Source organism: Marmota marmota, unplaced genomic scaffold, assembly GCF_001458135.2.
Source record: "Marmota marmota marmota unplaced genomic scaffold, marMar, whole genome shotgun sequence".
Classification (NCBI taxonomy): domain Eukaryota; kingdom Metazoa; phylum Chordata; class Mammalia; order Rodentia; family Sciuridae; genus Marmota; species Marmota marmota.
The window spans coordinates 6,847,881-6,871,412 of record NW_025999913.1 but is presented as its reverse complement, the minus strand read 5'-3'; the positions used below and the strand labels follow the sequence as shown (position 1 = coordinate 6,871,412).

The 23,532-nt window shown below is 40.5% G+C and overlaps 1 non-coding gene across 1 annotated transcript; it reads left to right on the top strand.

Moving 5' to 3' along the window:
• Window positions 1–8,184: 8,184 nt before the first annotated feature.
• Window positions 8,185–8,250, top strand: Trnas-cga. The gene has a single exon. It is a non-coding gene; the product is annotated as a tRNA-Ser (tRNA).
• Window positions 8,251–23,532: the final 15,282 nt, after the last annotated feature.

Sequence of the window (23,532 nt, the reverse complement as noted above, 5' to 3'; positions counted from 1 at the left end):
GGTGCTGGGGATTGAACCCAGGGCCTTGCACATGCTAAGCACATGCTCTACCACTGAGCTACACCCCCAGCCCCAATTTAAATGATGGCAAGTCCTTTCTCCTTTTCTTTATTTGGTCAACTCTTATTTGAAGGATAAGATCTTTGGGAGACTTTTCCTTAAAAAAAAAAAAACTATATATATGAGTATATGCCTCTTTCTCCAGATAAAATGCTTCATTTATTCACCAATTAGCTTTTTAAGATGATGCTAACATAGAGATTTTTTGTTTCATCCATCCATCCATCATCCATCCATCCATTTGTTCCACCTCCATCTTTAATACCTGATCCAGGATTCCCAGGATGGGAAACCCTCCTCATTCCATCTATAGAGTTAGACCTGTCTTCTGGGTGTCTGTCCTTCTGTGTGTCTCTGCATTTAAAATACAGCCATGGAGTAATTCTTGATTCCCATGTTGTCCCATCTACTGTACTTTGGGCTTCCAGAGGACAGCAACTCAGAGTACTCACCTCTGTAAACCCAGGATCTACCATTGTGGCTGATGCTGAAGGCTGATCCATACAGCAGGCTTCGTTACACAGCTTTCAGTGGAATGGAACGGAGTAGGCCTTGTTCCTAAAAGTTCATCTACAGAAGACACTGAGGGGCTGGGGTTGTTGTGGCTCAGTGGCAGAGCGCTTGCCTAGCATGTGTGAGGCACTGGGTCTGATTCTCAGCACTGCAAATAAATAAACAAAACAAAGGTCCATTGACAACTAAACAATATTTAAAAATAAAAGACTTTTTTTTTTTTTTTTAAAGTGAAGTTTAATCTCCTTCCCACAGTACCCCACAGTCTCTATTTTGGAAAAAAGAGGATGATATTCCTCCTGTGTGTTTTTTACTCTACCAACTCTATTCTTCAAAGCTTCCCCCAACGTTGATTCCAAAATGTGGTCTGATGACTGAGAATCACTGTGATCCAAGAAAGCCTAGGAACTTGGGTGACTTCATTTTTATTTATTTTCGAGAGGGTTGCAGTTTCTCCAGTCAAATTGATTTCATATCTTAGACATGGCATGTGCATTAGCTTTTTTGGAAAGGCTGTCCTCTAAAGGGTTTCCTGTTTGTAAAGTGCAGTCCAGTCTATCTGAGAGCTAGGCAAACCTTGGTGGCTTTGAAGCCACGGAGTGGAGTCCCAAGTTAGAGTCTGAACGCAGGGATTTCACCTGGGTGCTCTTATGTTCTGATCATGTTTCCCAGGAATAGCCAATAAACATGTGGGAAGGGAGCTGTTTGTTTCTCCTTTCCACTGTTTTTTTTGCATTAACTCTCACATACTAACAAAAAACAAAACAAAACAAAAAAAGTTCTTCACTATGAACAATTACCCAAACCTTCCTGGATCTCACCTCCCTGTTTTCTCTCCAGTGAGCAGAGCCTCTCACTCTAGATGTCCACAGGATTCTTCTAGATGATCTGCTCTGGCAGATTAGGAGTGCTTCCGTCTTTTCCATAACTCTTAAGAAAATTTCCTACCCATGTGTCACCGATTTAAGATGCTCATTTGTTATTTTACTTTAAGCAGGCTCTACATTATAATTTAACAGCATAATGGAATCCCTATTCTAGTTGACAAACACTGTGGTGCAAATGATTTAATTTACCAGCTTAAGCATTAGTCTACATATTATTGTACTGATCAGTCACTGCATACTAAAATCACTCATCCTTAATGTAATGATTTGGTATCCCTACAGAGAATTCCAGTCATCAGAATGTCATTAGATACAGTAAAAAATGAAAATTACTATTACACAGCAGTAAACACTATTAACTGTTAGTTAAAATAGCATTTAATTTAGCCGTGCAAGAGTTTACAAATTTCCACAGTTTACTTGGTCTTCGAATAATTGTCACCGCAACAGTTAATGACACTTCTGCCAATGAAGTGACAGAATGAGGAGGAGCCCGTGATGACCTGGTGTTTTCATGTGGCAGATGCCATATTGTGACAGTGCAGATTGCTTGGCTCTCTGGGGCATTTCATTGGTCAGGAAAAGAGGCTTGTCGATGTCCTGAAAGTATGATGCAGAGTAGAAGGGCTTGTGTGCAGAGGAAATGCAAAGGAGCATCCCATGAGGGAGGGGAGAAAATGCTTCCTCCCAGGCTGCCTTTTCTTTCTTCTTCAGCCCAACTCTGCACCCTGGGGTTCTCGAGGTCTGCTGCCATGCTCATAAACCGGGGCTGCCATAAAATTCTTGCAAGTGTTACTCCCATCTCGTTAGGGACTGGTTGGGAAGTGTGTGCTTCTGCACAAGGCTCCCAGGCTTATCAATAGCACCAGCTTAAGCTGCAAAACATGCATTTGCCTTCAAATGGCCCTTCCCTGTTGCAGCCCGAGTCCAGCATTCCCCAGCTTTAAATAAAATCAGCAGCAGCATCTACAATGCCTATAAATGTGGGCACTCTGTGGGTGACTTGGCTCTACAGCTTTGACTTCATCCAAGCTTTTGTGATTCATTTCCTTGTTTATTCCATAACTGCGTGTTGCTGAATTTGAGTTCTGTGCCCAACATGTTGAACTTAGATTTGGAAAGGGACACAGGGGACCCCTCTATACAGGCAGAAGGTAATAAAAGCAAAATAACAGACTGTACCACTTTCTGCTTTGCTCATGATTCTCATGCCAACCTGATGGGGAAAATGATAGTTAGAAGTGACCAGGCCTGGTATGTCTATGGTAGAGGGAAACGGTGCCCAGTTTGCAGATCTTGAAGAGCAGCCTTGGTGACAGGCCATTCTAAATCACTGAAATGTGGCAGTAGTGTGGCAGGATGTCAGATCCTAGAGAGGGTTACTAGTATGGTGCCCGCCAGTCACCTTTCATAAAAAAAAAAAAATTCAATAGAATATTGATTGGAAATGGATTCTTTATTACATGTATGGCAGAGTGGACATACTCCATAGTAACTAGCATGCAGTGTGGAGAAGGTACAAATGCTTCCAAGGTGGCAGTCCAGCGACTCAGCGAGAGAAAAAGGAATATTGATTTGCTAATCCCTTGTGACTCAGGGATGACCTGTGTTTGTTTGTCAAGATGCATGTGACTAGACCTCAGGATGACTGGATCCTTTTGTTGCTGCCAGAGTGAGGGACCAGGTGAAGACTGTCCATCTGTGAAATGGACACAAATTTATTTCTGAGTGATCTTTGGGGTTAAAAGTCTCTGAAAGCCTCCTTCCCAAAGTGCCATAGTGTGAAAGGCTCCCGAATTGTTCCGCTTCACAACTGCCCTCATCCTACCTATCGACAAGGTCAATGCAAAAGAAGGTGAAAGTAACTAATTGCAATTTATCATCCTGTTAATAAAGCTGAGGGGGTTTGGTCAGAGTCAGCATTTGCCCTCTCTTGGGAAGCTTGCCTAGCACTGGCTGGGACTGATTCCAGTCAATCAATGACCCTTTTTTTCTCATTGTGTATGTATGTATGAGTGAGAGAGGGAGGGAAGAAGGAGGAAGGAGAGCGAGACATCCACAGAGTTAGAGCACTCAATTTCCATCTATGTTCCTAAAAAGAGACTTTGGTGGGCTTCTGACCTATAACACATGAAAATCCCTTTATTGATATCTCTTCTTCTTTTTTTTTTTGTTTTTACAAAATGTGCTAAGTTTACTAACTATTTGGTCATATACTGGCAACCTCTTTAACATCTAGAGACTAGATGTTGCAAAATTGGGACTCACCTGTCCATTATATATACTATATACGCAGCAAAACAAAATGCACAAAACATACAGAAAACAGATATCTGAAAATGTCCAAGTATGAACACACCAACATGTTACTTTTTGCAATTGCTTCCCTCCCACCTCCTCCCCATTATTGAACAAGTACAGATAGTACTACACTGTTCACAGAGGTGCCTTGACAGTTCCATTCCCCTAAGACAATATTTCATATGAATTTTAGCAAAAAAGATATTTACAAAGTGATATTTCACTATGTCTACATTTAATACACATCTGGCACTTCTAAACATCTCGACGGACTAGATGTTTCAAGTAAGGACTCAATTTGTCCAGTATGTACACAGCAATCTTGAAGAAACTGCATACCTGTAACAATAGTTCTAATTTGAAAATGTCTTCAAAATATGAGCATTCTGGCCCTTCACCCACCCAGGGGGCTACAATGCTCAAATTTTCAGAAGACAATCCTTCCTAGGAATTTTAACACAAAACATACAGAATTTGGTTACTAATTCTACTTTTGTCATCGAGTGACAACCTCTTTACATCTAGATATAGGTTAGGACTTTACATACACTGTACAAAGCAAAGTCAAATAAAACCCATAGACATAGAAACAGTGGTTACTCTTGCCTCATGGTAAGCAGGCTGGCATGGCGCTGGCGAGAACCAGAACGCAGTGTGTGCTACTCAACAGCTGGTTTGGCTATGGCTCCCCCAAACATTCCCTAGCCATTTTAACAAAAAGAAATTTACAAAATCTGTCATATTTTACCACTTCTACTTTTAACACGTATCAGGCACTTCAGAACATCTAGAAAGTGTAGATATTTCAAAAAAGGTACTCAGCGCTGTCAACTATATAGACCGAAATGAGAAATAAACTGCACACACAAAACAGTGCTTATAATATGAAAAATATCTTTTACGTATAACCAGTGTGGCACACGACCTCCTTCTTCTAGAGGTCAGGCTTCTCCATGTCCTCTAAGCCACTGACCAACCTGGACAAGTGTGGTTCCTAGAGGGGGGTCTAACCACTCCATTCAAAGTCACTTCCAGAAGACATTTCTGATTTTTAAAACAAATGGGCATTTACAGGGTGTTATTTTCTAACTCCATCATGGGTGGGCAACCTCTTGACATTAAGTGTCCAGATGCAGCAGAAGTCTGAACAGGTCTGGGATGAGTTGAGAGCAGCTTTGCACATCATATGCACAGGCCTTCTACAAAGGGCCACCAGAGCTCCCACAGGGTGGTGGCACTTCCCATGGCCTAGTGGTATGTTTTTCTGCTGTTTCTCACACCAACTGCCCGAGGGCCGAGGGCCGCTAACCAGTCCACCTGTCTTCCACCGGGCCTTTGCCCACCCTCCAGGGAGGTTGAGGTCTGTGCCTTGCCTGGACAAGGTTCAGTCTCGTGGGCTGAGGTGCCGTCTCGAGGGATGAGCAGGAGAGGTTGATATATTCTTAACTGAAATTTTGTCATGCATCAAATACTCATCGAAAATAGCTTGCTGCAGCCAGGCGTGGGGGTGTATGCCCGCAATCCCAGCTACTCGGGAGGCTGAGGAAGGAGGATTGCAAGCTCCAGACCAGCCTGGGTGACTTAGTCAGACCCTGTCTCAAGATAAAAATAATAAAAAGGGCTGAAATATGGCTCAGTGGTAGAGTGACCCTGGGCTCAATCCCCGGTAACATCAACAGTGACAAGGGGAACGAGGAAATAACCTGATCGAGTAACTCAGTCCAGGGCCACGTTGCACATATCACGATATAAGATGGATTGAAAATGAAGACGACGTGCAAATAAGCCAAAGTGTTGATCTTTACTGATTGGTTTTCTTCTCTGTAAAACATAGACCTGACTTATGAATTCCTTTCTTAGACTCCAGTGCCGATTTAAGTTAGAAAGACTGTTAGAAAATAATCAAACATTATCTAATAGTAAAGCATTGCATGCAATATATAATAAAGCATTTATATACTATTATACAATAGTATTATAAATTATTTATATGACCTATGAGAAAGAAGTTTATTGTATGAAATAATAAATACACAAATAGTTTGAAGCACAATAAAGAGCAGACACAGACTTGGGAGTCATGCGCATCTGGGAAGCCCTTTCTGCTCTGGGCTTCCATGTTTTGTCCTTGCCCTAATTTTCCTAGTTATTTCCCATTAATTTCCAGCTACAAGACTTTGTTTTGTTTCCTTACAATCTCTGTAGTCTACCTTGGGTCTTCCTGCTCCAGTGTTTATATCTAATTCTTGCACCTAAGACACATTTCCAAATTTCATTCCTCATAGCAGACCTAGCTGGTGTCTCTTTCTTCAGAAATCCTTGCTTGTTTATTGATTGATCTCACCAATATTTACTGACATTCATTGTGTGTTCAGCTGTACACACAGAGATGCATAAGGCAGGGGACTCTACCCAGGAACATCAAAAGCTAACAGGACATTCACCATATGGTTGCTGGAAGGGTTCAAATGGCTGGCTATAAAGGTATCCACTCATATGATCTTTAAAAGAAATTTATGAGATAGGCACAATGTTGTTTTCTTTATTTTATAAATTGAGAAACTGAGGGATGTAGAGATGAAGTGACTTGACTTTGGTCATGTAGCTGTTACGTTGCAGACCTGGGACTGGAGACCTGGTCATCCATGGCAGGAGCAAGACAAGTGTTGACAAATTCTTTCATCTGAGTTTCAGAATGAAGGTGCCAGATGTTTTAGAGATTCTGCTAGAATCTGATCTTCCTGCAGCTAGGGAGCTGGCCTATGCTCTGGGCTTGATGGACCTTGAGGAGATGGGAGGCAGAGCAGGGCAGAGCCTCAGTTCCCAGTTGGCAGAAGGCCCAAGTCTGAATCTCAGCTCTATGCTCATTAGTTATGTATACTTGAGCTAATTAATTCATCTGTGCCTCAGTTTCCCACATATTAAACCTGGATAATGATGATGATGATGATGATGATAACGCTAATGAACTCATTTGTTGTAAGAATTAAATGAGGGGAGGTAGATAATAAACGTGCAGAATAGAAGTGCTATATGAGTGCTATTAATATCACCACAGAGCTAGAATTATGTAAAATACTCGTTTCTGTGTGTGGCTTTTATTTTTTCTTTTGATGCCTTAGGGAATCTAAATATCCTGCATTGGGGTAGGATATGTCTCCCCCCTGTCTCCCCCACACTGGGGATTCTAGCCAGGGCCTCACACATGGTAAGCAAGAACTCAACCACTTAGTTACATCCTCAGCACTTATTTTGAGACAGTCTTGCTAAATTGCCCAAGCTGTTCTTGAACTTGTGATCCTCCTGCCTGAGTCTCTGAGTAGCTGGAATTACAGGCGTGAGCTACTGTGCCTGCCTCAGAGAACCGTCTGAACATCTCTGGTTTACACTTGCCTCAGCAAGGTACTAAATGGGTTCATTGTTGGATTCTGTAAACTCATGGAACTGCCCTTTCATATTTGACGCTCCTCAGTTGACTGTCTTACACGATTATCATACAAATGTGATTTTTCTTCTGAGGACATGTGCAGCAGACCAGAAGAGTTGTCCCTAGTACTTTCCACACTTGACTACGAACTTGCCCTTGAAGACAGACCCTCTCCCACAGCTTCTGTGATCCTGGTACCATCACAAATCTGTCATGCTCATGGCTGTCTGCACCAGCACAGTCAGAAGGAGTTGCTAATTTATTAGTGTAGTACAAGGTTAGAATTTGGCTCAGAAAATGCTTGGGGTAAATATAACCGGACCCAATTTTTCTGAAAATATCTAGAGAAGAGTCAATCTTTGGAAGAAATAAACAACCTCTTAATCCACCTTTTTCTGCTTTCTTAGGTTCTTCCCCGTGTCCACTGTCCCCAATTAAATATAACATGATCATGGTTTATATATTCACGATTCCAAGATTCTTTCACAAAGAAATTGGGTTCTATCCTGTTCTGAGGAAATTGCTATAAAAATGAGAGGGAATTTCTGAAAGTATCTGTAGGCCCTCGCTATAATGCTACCTTACGACACAATTTAAGCATGAAGTGCAAGGACAATATTATAGAGAACTTAATCTCTAGTTTGCACGCATCCTGAATGTCCCAGTAACTTTTTTGCTCAGTTTACTTAGATGTTTGGTTTTCTTCCTGAATAAGACCGATGTTCCTGATAATGTCTTGATCTGTTCACATTTCCCTTGATGAATGCATTCTTTTTGGAGTGGAATATCCTTATGAAGAAGTCACCCATGTGCGGCCTAGAAACAAAGCAAAAAGAAGAAAAAGCACCAGGTGTGGTGTTGCACGCTTACAATCCCACCAACTCGGGAGGCTGAGGCAGGAGGATGGCAAGTTCCAAGCCAGCCTCAGCACTTAGTGAGGCCCTAAGCAATTCAGCAAGACCCTGTCTCAAAATAAAAAATAAGGGGCTGGGGATAGAGCTCAGTTGGTAGAGTGCTTGCCTCGAATGCACAAGGCCCTGGGTTCAATCCCCAGCATCACCACAAAAAACAAAGGGGGCTGGAGATGTGGCTCAGTGGTTAAGTGGCCCAGGGTTCAGTCCCTGGTTCAAATTTTAAAAAATAAGAGGAAGGCCTCCAGCTCTGAGAGGCATCGGGCATCATGATGAAGAGGCCGGACTCTAAGGGGCAGATGGTGTTCCTGCCAATTCACTGCTTGGCCAAGGGATGCCACTTTTCTTTTTAGCAGTTTCTCTAATTTTTTCTTTTTCTTTGTTTTTAAATCTGTAGTAACTGGAGCTTGAAGTCAGGGCCTCACACATGCCAGGCAAGTGTTCTACCACTGAGCCACATCCCCAACTCCATGCAGGTAGGTCCCTCTTTAAAACAAAAAGGGCTGGTTAGGGGACGAAGCAGTTGACATGCTCCGGAGGTTAGAAGGGTGCCTGGAACTTCCATGTTCTAAGTATGGAGCTGCTTCCTTACTCGCTGTAGAAACCCCTCAGCCGGGCGTTTTAGCGTGTGTCCATCTCCCTGCTCACCCCCAGTCCCTTTGAGCGCTGGGGGCCCTCTTGCTTTCCAGCCTTGATAACAAACGGGGAACAAATGTTAGTTGTCTGTCCTGGGTGGATGGGTGTGCACATCTGCTGGTTTGGGGTCCACCGTGTTCTGTCCTGTGCCGGATTCTCTTCTGCCCACCGCTGGCCTTTTTGATGTGGCTGATTGGGCAGTCTAGGGCAGGGACAGGCAGAAGTTCAGGAGCAGGATGAGATGTAGGACTTGGAGACACGGAGACGTCTCCGTCACTGGAGACTTTGACACAGCCCTGTGTTTTCCTGGTGGCCAACTCCTTTTGTCTTCCCCCTTTCTTCTCTGTCCCGAATCTTTGTCGATGTCCTAGGTTCTCAGATGTATATTTTACGATTCTTTCATATTTGATATCAACTTATATTTAATGATGAACATATGTCCCCCATACTCTAAAACGTGTCCCTCGGCTGCCTGAATTGTTTCTGTTCCTGGTTGAATGACTTCTGAAGCCATTGTCTTCATTAATAGCCGTAAGTGTTCACCCTGCTTCATCTTCTTTATGTAAACAGCGTTTTCTGGTTATTTCTCAGTCTCTGGTCTGGTTTTGCCTACTTAATTTTCTAGAATGATCCTTTGCGTCCACCTCAAATACCCCATTCTACTAAAGGGAATATTCCTTCTCTCTTCCCGCAAAACCTCTGCGTAGTGTGTTGCTGAAAGGCGAGAAAAAGAAATGCCAATAGAACGAAAAAAATACAGAAAAAAAAAAAAAAGGTCTTGCCAAGGTGAAGCTCATAAATCAGAAGGACAAAAGTAAAATGTAAAACGTGATAGAGGTGAGAGAGAAACCAGAGGTTCACGTTGAACTTGGAAACCAATTCTTACTAATAACAGAAGGGAAAAAAAACTCATATCTATTGCTATTTACAGTATCTTTTAGAGATATTTAAATTGAAGTTCTCAGCACAGCATGGAACATAAGTAGGTGCTAAATAAAAGTTAACCATGATTGCGATTATTACGCCGATCTGTATTTAAGACATCATTAACATCAGTGGTTACCAATTATAATTTAAGTGGGTAATCAAGAATGAAGGTACTGTGTATTTCAAAAAGCTGTAGGAAAAGATTTGGAATGTTTCCACTGTAGAGAAATGATAAATATTTGAAGAGATAGATATATTTACCCTGATTTTAACATTTCACAATGTATATATGTATTAAAACTTCACATGGTATCCCATAAATATGTGCAGGGTTTTTTTTTTTTTTTTTTTTTTTACTGGGGATTAAACCCAGAGATGCTTTAACTGGGTGACATCCCCAGTCTTTTTACTTTTCAGGACAGGGTCTTGCTAAGTTGCTGAGGCTGGCCTTGAACTTGTGATCCTCCCGTCTCAGCCTCCTGAGTCACTGGGTTTGTAGGCAATGTGCCATCCCATCATGCCTGACTAATATGTGGAGTTTTTATAAATTGCTTAAAAAGCAACTTTAAACAAAAAGTTTTAAAAAGTGCTAAGTACTTCTTTACATTTATTATCTTAGTCCTTACAATACCATTATGAGGCATTTACAAAAATCTCAATTCAGTATGTTTTTATTTCAAATATTGTTTTGTCCTTTCTGTAAGTTTGATTTGGGACTTCTAAATATTTTGAATATTTTTCTTTGGCATATATGTTTTTCTTTACCTTCTTGAAAGTTTAGATGAGTAGTTTCAACAACTGTTTTTCCATCTTTTTTTTCTAGTAATTTTATCCTGTGTACCACTTCTGGGTCCTTTTGATTGCTTTCCCCCATTTCAGGAGTCATAGTTTCCTGCTGCCCTACATGCCCAGGAATTTTTCATCGTATCCTTGGCATTGTGAATTCTACCTGGTTGGATGTGGGATAGTCTTGTATATATTCTTAAGCTTTGTGCTGGGATTTAATTAAGATACTTGGAACCAGTTTGATTCTTTTGAGAATTGCTTTTGAACTCTGTCGGCAGCATCAGCAGCCTTGAGTGTGGGGCTGGCCTGAGGCAATTCCCTTCTGTTACCTGGTACTCTATGTACCAAGAGGTTTCTTCTGTCAGGTGGAAACTCAGACTGTTCTAGGAATTCTATGAGCTCCAAAGATTGTTTTTCCTGCTTCTTTTGGGTGATTTTTTTCCCCTGACCCCTGGCAGTTTCCTTATAGGCATTTACAGATCAGTACTTAGCTCAAGTTTTAAAGTGGATCCTCAATAGAACCTAAGACCTCTCTTGCTGTGTGCAGCTCTCTGCCCTGTGAATGTTAACCTTGTTGGCCTCTCCACTCCCAGCTCTCAACTCCTGGAGACCACTGGGCTTCTCCTGGATTTCTCTTCCTTGTGTTATGGTCCCGGGATCTTCTCCGGGGACAATCACAGATTGTTTCTCTTCACTCAGGATCACTCTGCTGTGTTTCCTGTTGCCTGACATTCGAGAGCTGTTATTTCATTTATTTTGTCCATCGTTGAGGACAAGAGGGTAAATCCAGTTCCTACTCCTTTGTCATGGCTGGAAGTGAACATCCTAAAGTCTTATTATTAATTTTTTTAATGGACACAATACATTTATTTATTTATTTATCTTTAGGTGGTGCTGAGGATTGAACCCAGGGCCTCACACATGCTAGGTGAGTGCTTTACCACTGAGCCACAATCCCAGCCCCCCTAAAGTCTTATTTTTATCCCTGTTTTACTGATGAACAAGTAGACAGGAGATTGATAGTAAAGGAGATTGTTTCATGTACAGTCCATGATGAGCCTGTGGCGGAGGCTTGCTGCCTGTGTATCTGTGCTTCTAACAACCGCCAAGCACTGACTCCTAAGGTTGCTGGTCCTTAGTACAAGGCTGAACTCACCCATCCACTCTTTCTTCCCCAGCCTTCCCAACCATGATGGAGTTGGAGGACCAACATTAGTTCCAAGTGTGTAAATAGTTTTCATTTGTGAATATCCCTAAGGGCAAACCCAGATTTCGATGATCACTTAACACCCCGATTTTCACATATCGGTCCATTTTCTTATTAAATATTTATTTATGGAAGAAGTTCGAAATAAAACAGAATGAGGCAGGCCTAGGAATTTCAGGTCCTAAGCACATCAGTCGTTTGGATTTCTCAGAGCTGCTCATGGCACCCAGGTGACAGGTGAGGTACAGAACAGCAAGCTTCGCATCACACACAGTTTGCTTGCGGGCTGTATCTCACCCCTTTGTCTCCATTCAGGGTCCCATCGCAGTAAAAGTGAGCAATATTCAAATAGGATAAATGAGGGTTTCCACTAGTTTAAAAGTTAGAAAAAGTCAGTCTTGTGGTAGTTAATTTAAGACAGTGCACCACTGGAGTGTTGCTGGGACCAGGGAGCTGAAAGTCCCCACTTTGGTAGCAGGACTCTGATGGAGACCTAATCTTTTTTTTTTTTTAAATCATAAGGACACCAGTCCTATTGGATTAGGTCCCACTCTAAAGACCTTGTTTCACAGTAGTTACCTCTTTAAAGACTCTCTAAATGCAGATGAGATCCTGGGGGTTGCGACTTACATAAATGAATAGGGAGAAGGGCAAAATTCAGTGCACAATTGACATTAAGAGCTGGAAAGGGTAGCACTTTATTTAACCTTCCTGTTCTTTAAACTTGTTGCAGTGACCAGCATGTTTCCCTTATGCAAAACTTACTGACTGGTTGGCATATTTGGATTGATTAAAAACTAGATCGCTAGCTCAGGCCATCGCAGACAGCGACCTCATCCCTCTTTTGGTCTCTGGTCAGGAAAGAGAGACTTTGGCTGCTTCTCCATGTGATCAGTCCATCCGTTCTTTTAAGGCACCAAGGTGCCACTTGAAGGATGGATCCTTCTGGTGTCCTCAGTGATACCCTTGTTCTTGGAAAGAGTTCCTTTATCCCATTTCAGAGAGCAACTTCTTGCGATTTTTTTTAAAATATAAGAAGAGCATGATGCTGGGTTTGCAAAGAGTTTTCCCCACAAACTCCAGCACCCTCTTTGTTACCCTCACTCACCTTGAACTTGGTAACTGGTAGGAGCAGCAGCTAGATCCCGAAAGGCAATTGAGTGAATCCCTTAAAGTTCCTTTCTCAGATGCACTGAAATCCAGGAAGCCTTTCTCTGTGAGTTGTTTTCCATGATTATTTGTGACCCTTGATTATTTTCATTTTGGGATGAGCCAGAAAGAAGAAATGAAATACTGTGTATTTACTGTGTGGCAGAATTTGACTGTGACTTCTGCCCCTCGTAGGCAGTTTTCTCTGCCAATCTGCATATCTTATTTATTTCTGGAACATATTTGAATCCTTTATTACTCTGAAAATATACTGTAATCTTGATTCCTGGTGGTGTACTTATTTAAACCCCATCTACAAATGTAGCTCATAAACATGAGGGGAAATGAATTCACATCTGAAAATCTATTAATCTAACCTTCCTCATTATATAAGTGAACCAATAAATAGCAAATAAATCAAAGTATGTGGAACAATAAAACAAATTAACCAGTATCGTTTAAATAATTACCAGCACTAACCATCATGACACAGCCTAACAAATTAACACTTTAAGGATGCTCTCATTTTAATCTTGTCCTTGTATAAGTAGCAGCAGACTTTAAATGGGTTTTGGAAGTCATTTGAGGAAAATAGTGGAAACCAAGGTTGTCTGAATTGGGCCCAAGTTTTCCCTTTCTCCTGGGAGGTTTAAATCTGGCCCAATCTGAAGGAAGGTGCCTCATTGGCTCCAATCCTGGCTTCTCGGAGGTATTTTCCCTTCTCTAGCTTTCAAGAGAAGGGGAGTCTAGTGTTCAATGCCATGTGGCTTTGACAAGGTCATTTTCTATTCTTGGGCAGCAGCCAGACAGTGCATTGGGGGATGACCAACTCTCAAATCAGGTTTTGTTCTCCTGCTTGGCTGTTTTCCAATTGGGCAGTTTTAACTTTTTTGCAGGTCCCAAATTCTGTAAAATTGAGATATTGATGGAATTTATCTGAAAATGCCCCAATGAGATAATGCATGTAAAGCTATAAATGTGGATGTTTAGAAAATGGTCAATACTGGTTTCATTACTAATGAAATTGCTAATTCCTTGAAGTATATATTTTTATTTTCCTGCCCCATTTTTTTTTCTATTTTTTTTTTTTTTTGGTACTGAGGATTGAACCCATGGATGTTTAACCACTGAGCCACATTCCCAGCCCTTAAAAAAATGAGATAGAGTTTTGCTAAGTTGCTTAGGGCTTCACTAAAATTGTTAAGTCTGGCTTGGAACTTGAGATCCTCCTGCCTCAGCCTCCTGAGCCACTGAAATTAGAGGAGTGCACCACCACACTTGGCCTCTAAAGAAATCTCTTGACACACTCTGCTTTGCTCCTGGGAGCTGAGAATATTTTCATGTATGTGTGTATGTACGTCTGTTGAATTCTGATGCAGTTCTACGATTGATACCTGAAGAATCGATTCTAATTAGTCCTTGGTTTCCTATTAAGTGGAAAAAGTCTTTCTATAAAAAACCTTTCTATTGAAAACCTATCTATAGAGAGCCTTTCCTCTCCCACCTCCTGACAGTGCTTAACAACTCATTTTACTTAGCACTCACATATACCACTTACTATACAGCAGCCATGGCTCTGGTGTTGAATGAACCTTTCAATTGTAAGACAATTGTTCATATGTAGTTATAAGAAGGGATGCAGAGAAACTGGGCACCCTTCACTCCGTCCCCTGCTCCATGGTAACATGTTGCAAAACTGTAGCGCAATATCGACAGCATCACACTGGAATACTGAATTGACATAGGATACAGAGCATTTCTATCACCAAAAGTATCCTTCATGCTGAGCACCCCTACCCCCGCCCCGTGCCTTTTTTTTTTTTTTTTGATATTGGAGTTGTACACACTATGCACCCTGTACCCTACAACTGCGTGACAGCACCACATCCTATACCTTAATAGTCACACCCACTTCCCTCCCATCCTTCTTTATTCTAACCATTGGCATTCATTCAATTGTTCCTCATTTGCATAATTTTGGTAAAATTATAATAAATTGGATCATACAGTATGCAACCATATGGCAGTATTTTTTTCCCACACTGAGCACAATCCTTTGGAAATTATCGTGTGTACACACTTACATTTGTATATATGGGTAGCATTCCATGGTATGGGTTTACCAGTTTGTTTAATCCTTCATCAGTTGAGGAACATCCAGCCTGCTCCCAGTTTTTGGTTATTATGAATAAAGCTACTACAAACATTGTTGCCTAGGTGTCTTTCCTTTGTTACTGTAGGATAAATGTTCACAGTTCAATCATCTCTGATTTGCATGTTTAAAGAACTTGCCAAACTGCTTTCCAAGGTGGCTGTACTATTTCACACTCCACCAGCAATGCGTGAGTGATCCAGTTTCTCTGCATCTTCACCAGCATTTGGTGTTCTCATTATTTTTTATCTTAGCCTTTTTAATAGGTGTATAATGATGTCTCATTATGGTTTTAAATTGCATTACCCCAGTCGTTAATGATGGGGAACATCTTTTCATGTACTTAGTTGCCATCTGTTTATTCTCTTAGGTGAAGTGCCTCTGCTTGTCTTTTGCTCATTTTCTAATTAGATTGTTATTTTTTTTAAATATTATTGTTTGAAAGTTCCTTTTTATTTTAGATACCCAGCTTAGTCAGATAAGTGGTTGACACATATTTTCTCTCCATCTGTAGCTTGTCTTTCATCCTCTTAACAGGATCTTTCACAGAGCAAAATTTCAATGCTGATGAAATCTACTTTATTACTTTATTTTTTTTTTAACTTTTGGAGTCAAGTTTAAGAACTCTTTAAGATTTTCTTCTTTTTTTTTCCCCCAAAAGTTTTTCATTGCCTTTCCATGTAAATTTTAGCCAATTTTGTCTATATCTACCAAATAAATAAATAAATAAATAAATAAAAGTCTTGCTGGAATTTTGATAGGAATTGTGTTCAATTTGTGGTGGGTTGAATAGCATCCTCCTGAAATTCATGTCTGTTCAGATCATCAGAATGTGTTCTTATTTGGAAACAGCATTTTGGTAGATGTGATTAGCTAAATAAAGGTGAGGTCTTAATTGGATTAGGGTGGACCCTGAATCAAACTACTTCTCTATATGAGAAAAGGAGAACACACAGAGACACTCAGAGAAGAAGGGTGTGTAAAGATGGAGACTTAGATTGGGGTCTGCTGCTAGAAACAAGGCACTCCAAGGACAGATGGCAGCTGTGGCAAGGTAGAGAGAGCATGGAGTGGATTCCCTGCTCAGAGCCCCCAGAAGGAGCCAATCTGGCTGATTCCTTTATTTTGGATGTCCCACCCCCAGAATATGAAAAAGGACATTTACATTTCTCTTATTTTAAACCACTCGGTTCATGGCAACTTATTACAGTAGCCTTAGGAAGTGAACATAAACTTGTATAGTCATTTGGGGAGAATTGGCATCATCTTCGTGTTGAAGCTTCAATCTGTGTACAGCATACGTCTTTCCATTTTTTTATGTCTTCTTTGATTTCTTTTTGCCAAAGGGATTGAATTCAAGGGTGTTTAACCACTAAGCCATGCCGCAGTCTGGCTGGGCACAAAATCACGAGCCACTCAAGCAGGAACAAAGTTTATTTTTTGAAACTGCCGCCAATGTCCGGTACCTCCCAGGAAGATTTTTTCCACCCACGCGGCCTCCTCTCCAAACCGCAGAGAGAGCTCCTCCCCCGGAACTCCCTCCTACTGTACTTCCCCAACCAATGGGAACTCTCCAGGAGTCCCGTAGCCGGCCTAGGTGAACAGCAGGAGTCCAATATCCATATGAATGCAAATCTTAACATAATCATATCATCTCAATGGCTAGCTGGCGTCACCTTTCGACCAAAAATGCCATGCATCATATACTTGGCTCTTAGCAAAGCCACATTCCCAGCCCTTTTTATTTTAATTTTTTTTTTAATTTTGAGAAAAGGCTCCAGTAAGTTGGCTGAGGCTGGCTTCAACCCTTCGATCCTCCTGCCTCAGCCTCCTGAGCCTCTGGGATTATAGCATCCATCACTATGCCCAGACTTTGATTTCTTTCATCATTGTTTTCTAGATTTCTGCATACAAATCTGTAAATGTTGTGTTAGATTTGCACCTAGATTTTCTTTTTTGGGAAACTGTAAATGGTCTTTTATTTTTCAATTTTGGAGTCTAAGTGTTCATTACTAGTATGTTGAAATACAACTGTTTTTTTTTGTCTGCTTATCTTATATTCTGTGGCCTTGATGACTCATTTATGTGTGAGTGGCCTTGCTGACTCATTTAGTAGTTCTCTGAGATTTTGTAGATTCCTTAGGAATGTCTACAGTCACATCTTTTGCAAGTTTTGTTCTACAGTCTTATTTCTTCCTTTCTTGGCTCTAGTTTGTAAGGAGGAAACACATTGTCTTTTTATCATTAAGTATGTTAGTGGTAGGTGTTTTTTTTGTGTGTGCATCAATACATATAATAATCTTATTTTTTCTTTTCTTCTTTAGCCTGTCAATATGGTAGATTACATTGATTTTTCACATATTGATCCAACATTGCATCCATGGAACAAATCCCACTTGGTCATGGTATATAATTCTTTTTCATATTGCTGAATTTGATTTGGTAACATTTTGCTAAGCATTTCTGTGTCTATATTCCTGAAAGCTGTTGATCTGTGGTTTTTATATTTTTTTTTGTTTTAATAGTCTTTGTCTGGTTTTGGTATCATAATTCTAGTTCCGTAAACTGAATTGCAAAGAGTGCCCTCCTCTTCTGGTTTTTGGAAGCAATTTATAGAATTAGTGTTAATTCTTCTTTAAACATCTGGTAGAATTCACCAGTAAAATCATTTAGGCTTGGAGATTTCTTTTCTGGGAGCATTTAAATCACAAATTCAATTTCCTTAATGGTTATAAGGCTATACAAATTATCTGTTTCATATTGAATGAGTTGTGGTAATTTATCCTTTTAAAGAATTGGTCCATTTCACTTAAGTTGTCAAATTGATGTGTGTAAAGTTGTTGGTAGTATTCCCGTCTTATACTGTGGGTGTCTGTAGGGTTTTTTGGGGTGTGTGTGTGTGTACCGGGGATTGAATTTAGGGCACTCTGCCACTGAGCTACATTCCCAGCCCTAGTCTGTATTTTATTTAGAGACAGGGTCTCACTGAGTTGCTTAGCGCCTTGCCTTTGCTGAGGCTGGCTTTGAACTCGAGATCCTCCTGTCTCAGCCTCCCAAGCCACTGGGATTACAGGTGTGTAGGGTTTTGTTAAAGAAAAAAATTTCTTGATATTTGTTAAAGGAACAATAGAGCAGACTATTCAAAGTCAAGGAGGGCTCTTGCAGTGGGGTTTCCTTAGGATAGATGGAGAGAGACCAGGGTCAGCTCTGAAAACAACAGGACAAATGGATATTTTTAGCCCAAGGATCAGGGTGGGGTCAGAAGATGGAAAATCACTGGGAGGAAAGATCAGGGGTGGGGGGAATGAAATTCTGGCTAAACTGACTGGACAGGATTATTGCGGAAGGCTGGCCTGGGTGATAAGATATTGAGGATGGAGGGTAAGGAATTCCATCAGATAGGTGGGGGGTTTGCAGTAGAATGACCCAGCAGGATTCTTGCTAAACCTGGACTAAGCAGAGGTGAACTCAGAAGCCAGGTTAGGACCTAGTTGAGAGGACAGCTCGGTGATGCCGCTTAGAGCTCGGGCAGGGAACTTTCAGTCTATATTATTTACAGCTCCATTAAGGGGACTGGGTCTCTCTCTGTCTGTCTGTCTCTCTCTCTCTCTCTCTCTCTCTCTCTGTTTTGCAAACTTTACGGATCTTTTCAAAAAATCAGCTCCCATTTTATTTATTAATTCTTTTTCTATTGTTTTCCATATGATTGATTTCCACTCTTTATTATTTCTTTCTTGCTTTGGATTCATTTTTGCTCTTTCTTAAGGTTCTTGGAGAACTTTACTTGAGACGTTTCCCTGATTTAATGGATGCATTTAGTGTTTTCCATTTCCTTCTCAGAACTGCTTTCGCTGTGATCCGCAAATTTTGATGTATTCTATTTTTATTTTCACTTCGTTCAATGTATTTTTCTTAGTGTTCCTGATGTCCTTTGGGGCTCATGTAGTATTTAGAAGTATGTTGTTTAGTTTCTAAGAGTTTGGACATTTTCCTGTTAATCTTTCGGCTCATGATTGCTAATTAGATTACATTATGTATGCTACCTGATTTGGATTCTTTTAAATCTGTTTCATGGATCAGAATATGGTCTTTCTTGGTATATATCCCTAGACACATGGAAAGAATATACACTGTGCTGTTATTGGGTGTGGTTTCCTATCAATGTTGAATAGATATTATTTGATGGTATTAATGCAGTGAATTTTTGTCTCTGCCCTATCAATTGTTGAGAGGAGATGTTATATGGGACTATATTTGTAGATTTGTCTATTTCCCCTTTTTGTTTTATCAGTTTCTCTTCACATGTTGTAGCTCTGCTGTCTGGTACATATGCTTTTAGGCATGTTATGTTTTCTTGGTGGATTGATCCTTTTTATCATTATGTGATGTCCCTCTTGGTATTTGATTAGGGTTTTTCTTGTGTATTGCTGTCAGATTTACTTTATCTGGTATGAATAAAGCCACCCTTGCCTTCTGTTGATTGATGTTTGTAAGGTATAATGTTTTCCATCCTTACTTTCTATTGCCTGCATATAAAGTGTGATTCCTCATACACAGTGTATAGTTAGGTCATATTTTAAATATGCTCTGCCAAACTTAGCTTTTAATTGGAGTATTTAGACTATTTGCACAGTATAAAATAATTCATATGTTAGAGATTAAGCCTAATTTTTTGAAATTTGATTTTATGTTGTTTTTTGTTATCTCTATTTTTCATTTCTTTGTTTTTTTTTTTAATCTCTCTCTGAGTGACTTGAGCATTTTTTTTTTAGAATCCCATTTTGACTTATTTATAGTAGTTTGAGTTTATCTTTGTACGTGAGTGTGTGTTCGTGTGTGTGTATACATATATATGCTTAGTTGTTACTTTTGGTATTGATATTTATCTATCAATATAAACAAAACTCATATATATATGACTTTTTTATTTATATATAATATGTATAAATACATATTATATATATTATATAATATATGTTATAATATATATATTACATATATAATATATATTATTATTTACATATAATGCTCTATGGCATTGGAATTTTACTGATTTTAGAAAAGTATAAGAAAATTGCCTCTCTTTACCTTCCCTCTTTAAAATTATCTTATATATCTCCTCTATATGTATTTAGTACCCATCAGATGGTGCTAGTAATTTTTACCTCAGCCATCAGATGTGATTTAGAAGACTCAAGAGAAGGAGAGTCTCTTGCATTTGCTCATGTTAATGCTTGCTGCGTTCTTTCTTCCTTTCTGCTTAGAGAATTTCTTTAGCTGTTCTGTTAGGATAGGTGTGCTGGTAACAAGTTGTCTTAGTTTTTATTCATTTGAAAATTCCTTGGTTTCCCTTTAGTTTCTGAAGGATGTCTTTGCTAGCTGTGGGATTCTGATTGACACTTATTTTAGCACTCATTAAATGTTATTTCGTTTCCTTCTGGTCTTCATGTTTTTTGATGAGAACTATGCCCTGTTTCATTGTTTACCTTCAGGTAAGGTGCTCTTTCTCTTTCTCTTTTTCGGTACCTGGAATTGAACCCAGGGGTGCTTAACCACTGAGCCAAATTACTAGCCCTTTTTTATTTTGAGACAGGGTCTTGCTCCGTTGCTAAGGCTGGCGGCTTTGAACTCGTGATCCTCCTATCTCAGCCTCCTGAGTTGCTAGAATCACAGGTGTGTGGCATCGGGTCTGGTGCTCTTTCTCTCTTGATGTCTTCAAACTTTTTTATTTGATTTTAGTTTTCTGAAGTGTAGCTTGAATGTGTCTTGGTATGAGTTTCTTGTGTTTGGGGTTTACTCCACTTCTTAGATATGTAGCTTTACATCTTTTATCAAACTTGGGAAGTTTCAAGCATGATTTCATTTTCACCTCTGCCCTTTTTCTTTTTTTCCTTCCAAGTGTCTTGTGACACAAAGGTCACATCTTTGGTTACAATCCCACACATTTTCACATCTCTTAGGTTTGTTAGCCCCTGCCATTGGTTTTCTTTCGTTGTTTAGTCTTGGGTAATTTCCATCATTCAATTTCAGTCCCCTTATCCTTGAATTTTTCCCCTTTGTTCTGTTATTGAGCTCAGGAAATGCATTTTCTATTTTGGTTATTGTATTTTTCAGTTCTAGAATATATATATATATATACCTATTAAACACCCTGGGGTGCTTAAGCACTGAGCCTTATCCCCAGCCCTTTTTTATATTTTAATAGAAATGGGATCTTACTGAGTTGCTTAGGGCCTCGCTATATATATTCTATTTGTTTGGTGAGAATTTCTATTCCTAATTTGAGAGTTTTAAAATGTTTTCATTTGTTCAAATGTGTTTGCAGGTGCTTAGTAGGACATTTTTATGATGGATGCCTTAAAACCAGTATTGAGTAATTCTAACTTCTCTGTCACCTTGATGTTGGTATCTATTGATGGTCTTTTTCATTCAGTTTGAGATCTTGCTAGTTTTTGGCATGATAAGTGGTTTTTGGTTAAACCTGGATATTTTGGGTAAAATTATGAGACTCTGGATCTTATTTAAACCTTCCGTCTTAGCTAGCTTCTGGAATAGCAGTGTGATCCTTTATTACAGTGGTGTGGAGACAGGTTCCTCCTCAGTGCTGACAGGGAGGGGAGCCATCCAGGGGCTCCCTGTAAGGCCTGTGGGAGACTGGGAGTTTCAGCTCCCCAACAGGCCTCGACTGAGAGCGGGTGGTAGTAGGAAAGCAATGACTTATTACTGACCCTCTGTTTTAATCAGCTTCTCTGTTACTGTGACCAGAAGTCCTGACAAGAACAACACAGAGGAGGTCAAGTCTATTTTGGCTCAGGATTTCAGAGGTTCAGTCCCTGGTGGGCCAACTCCATTGCTCTGGGCCCAAGGTAAGAAGAACATCATGGCGGAAGGGCATGGAGGAGGAAAGCAGCCCAGGACATGGCAACCAGAAGCAGAGAGACAGAGGGAGAGGGCGAGGGAGGATGGTGGTGGAGGAAGGGAGCGAGCGTTCTGATCACCAGAGACAAAATATAAACCCTAATTTAGTATTTTCCACTAATACTACCTCTCACAGTGGGTGGATTTCCAGCTCCTTATCTGATCTTTTCTGAGGCCCACCCTTGTGGGGAGGTTGGGCACCTTGAGATAGCCTTGCTAGGGTGGAAGTTTGGACTCACTCCTCAGTCTTTGCTGGCATAAGTGTGGGTAGGGCTTCGGGTTTTTTGTAATGTTTCATTGGAATGGAACAGTTGTTATCTAAAAGTTTTTCTGTCTTGCTGGTTTGCCCCTTTCTGGGTACTTGTTTTATTTATTTATTTGTCTGTGTTTGTTAAAAATTTTCGGTTGTGCTGGGTATGGTGGCACCTACCTGTAATCCCAGTGATTAGGGAGGCTGAGGTAGGAGGATTGTAAATCTCAGGTCAGCCTGGGCAATTTAATGAGGCACTAAGTAATTTAAATTACTAAATTAATAAGTAATTTAGCAAGACCCTATCTCAAAATAAAAAATAAAAAGGGCAGGGGGTGTAGCTTAGTGGTAGAGAGCCTCTGGGTTCAACCCCCAGTACCAAATCAATCAATTCATCAATAAAAAGTTTAGGTTGATGTAGAGCTAAAAATGGGTTATCTGAGGCAAAAAGAAAACTCCTGGAACTCATCACTAGATCATTCTTTGGGTGGGTCCTACATCTCTAGCTGCTCTGTTTCTTCCTTGTTTTCAGACTCATATTTGTTTTCTGTATGATGCCCAGGGTCTTTGGTCATACCTAGCAGGAGGAGAAAGCACGTCCACATCATCATCAGGTCAGAAGTGCAACTTTTGGTTGACCCCTTTATAAGGAGAATGTTGAGATCTTCAGAGTGTCTCATTTTTTTTCACAGTGCTATTTTCCTCGATTCCTATTGCCTCTTCAGTCCTTGAGGGTTAGAGTCTCCCTGATGGCTCCCAGACTGTCACGTTTCCTGTTGTTTGTTCTGAAAACTTGCTTCACCAATCATCCCTTCCTACTTGTACCTTCTGTCTTATTTGATAAATACCCTCCTTCAGCTCGAGGCCCACTTGTCTTAAAGAAACCGACCTCTGACCTTCTCTTTTCTGGCCCATCTTGTTTTGCTTCCCCTAAATGCCAGTCTTCTTGAAGGCACTCTCTGGATTTTCTGCTCCCACGGATTTACCCGCTTCTCCACCCTTGGTCCCTTGCAGTCCGTCTGCTGACCTCAGTGGTCTATGGAAATTGCATTCTCAAAGGTCACCAGTCCCTTCTCGGTGGTCAAACCCAGTGGCCTTTTCTCAGTCCACATACACTTTCGTCTCTTTGTGGTGTTTAGCTTTGAGTACTCTGCACACTCTTGGGTTTCAGGGTTCTGAATCACCCTACTCACTTCTTTCTTCTTCTCCCTTTCTTGTTTCTACATCCGGCCGATCTTTTAGGTTTCACTCTCAAATTTCTTTTGTCTCTCATTCAATCCATGGCTTCAACACATGACTGATTCCCAAGCTCTTTGCAAAGGGTCCAATTTTCTTTTTCTTTTCTTTTCTCTCCTTTTTTCTCTCTTTTCTTTCTTTCCCTCCCTCCCTCCCCACCTCTCCCCTCCCT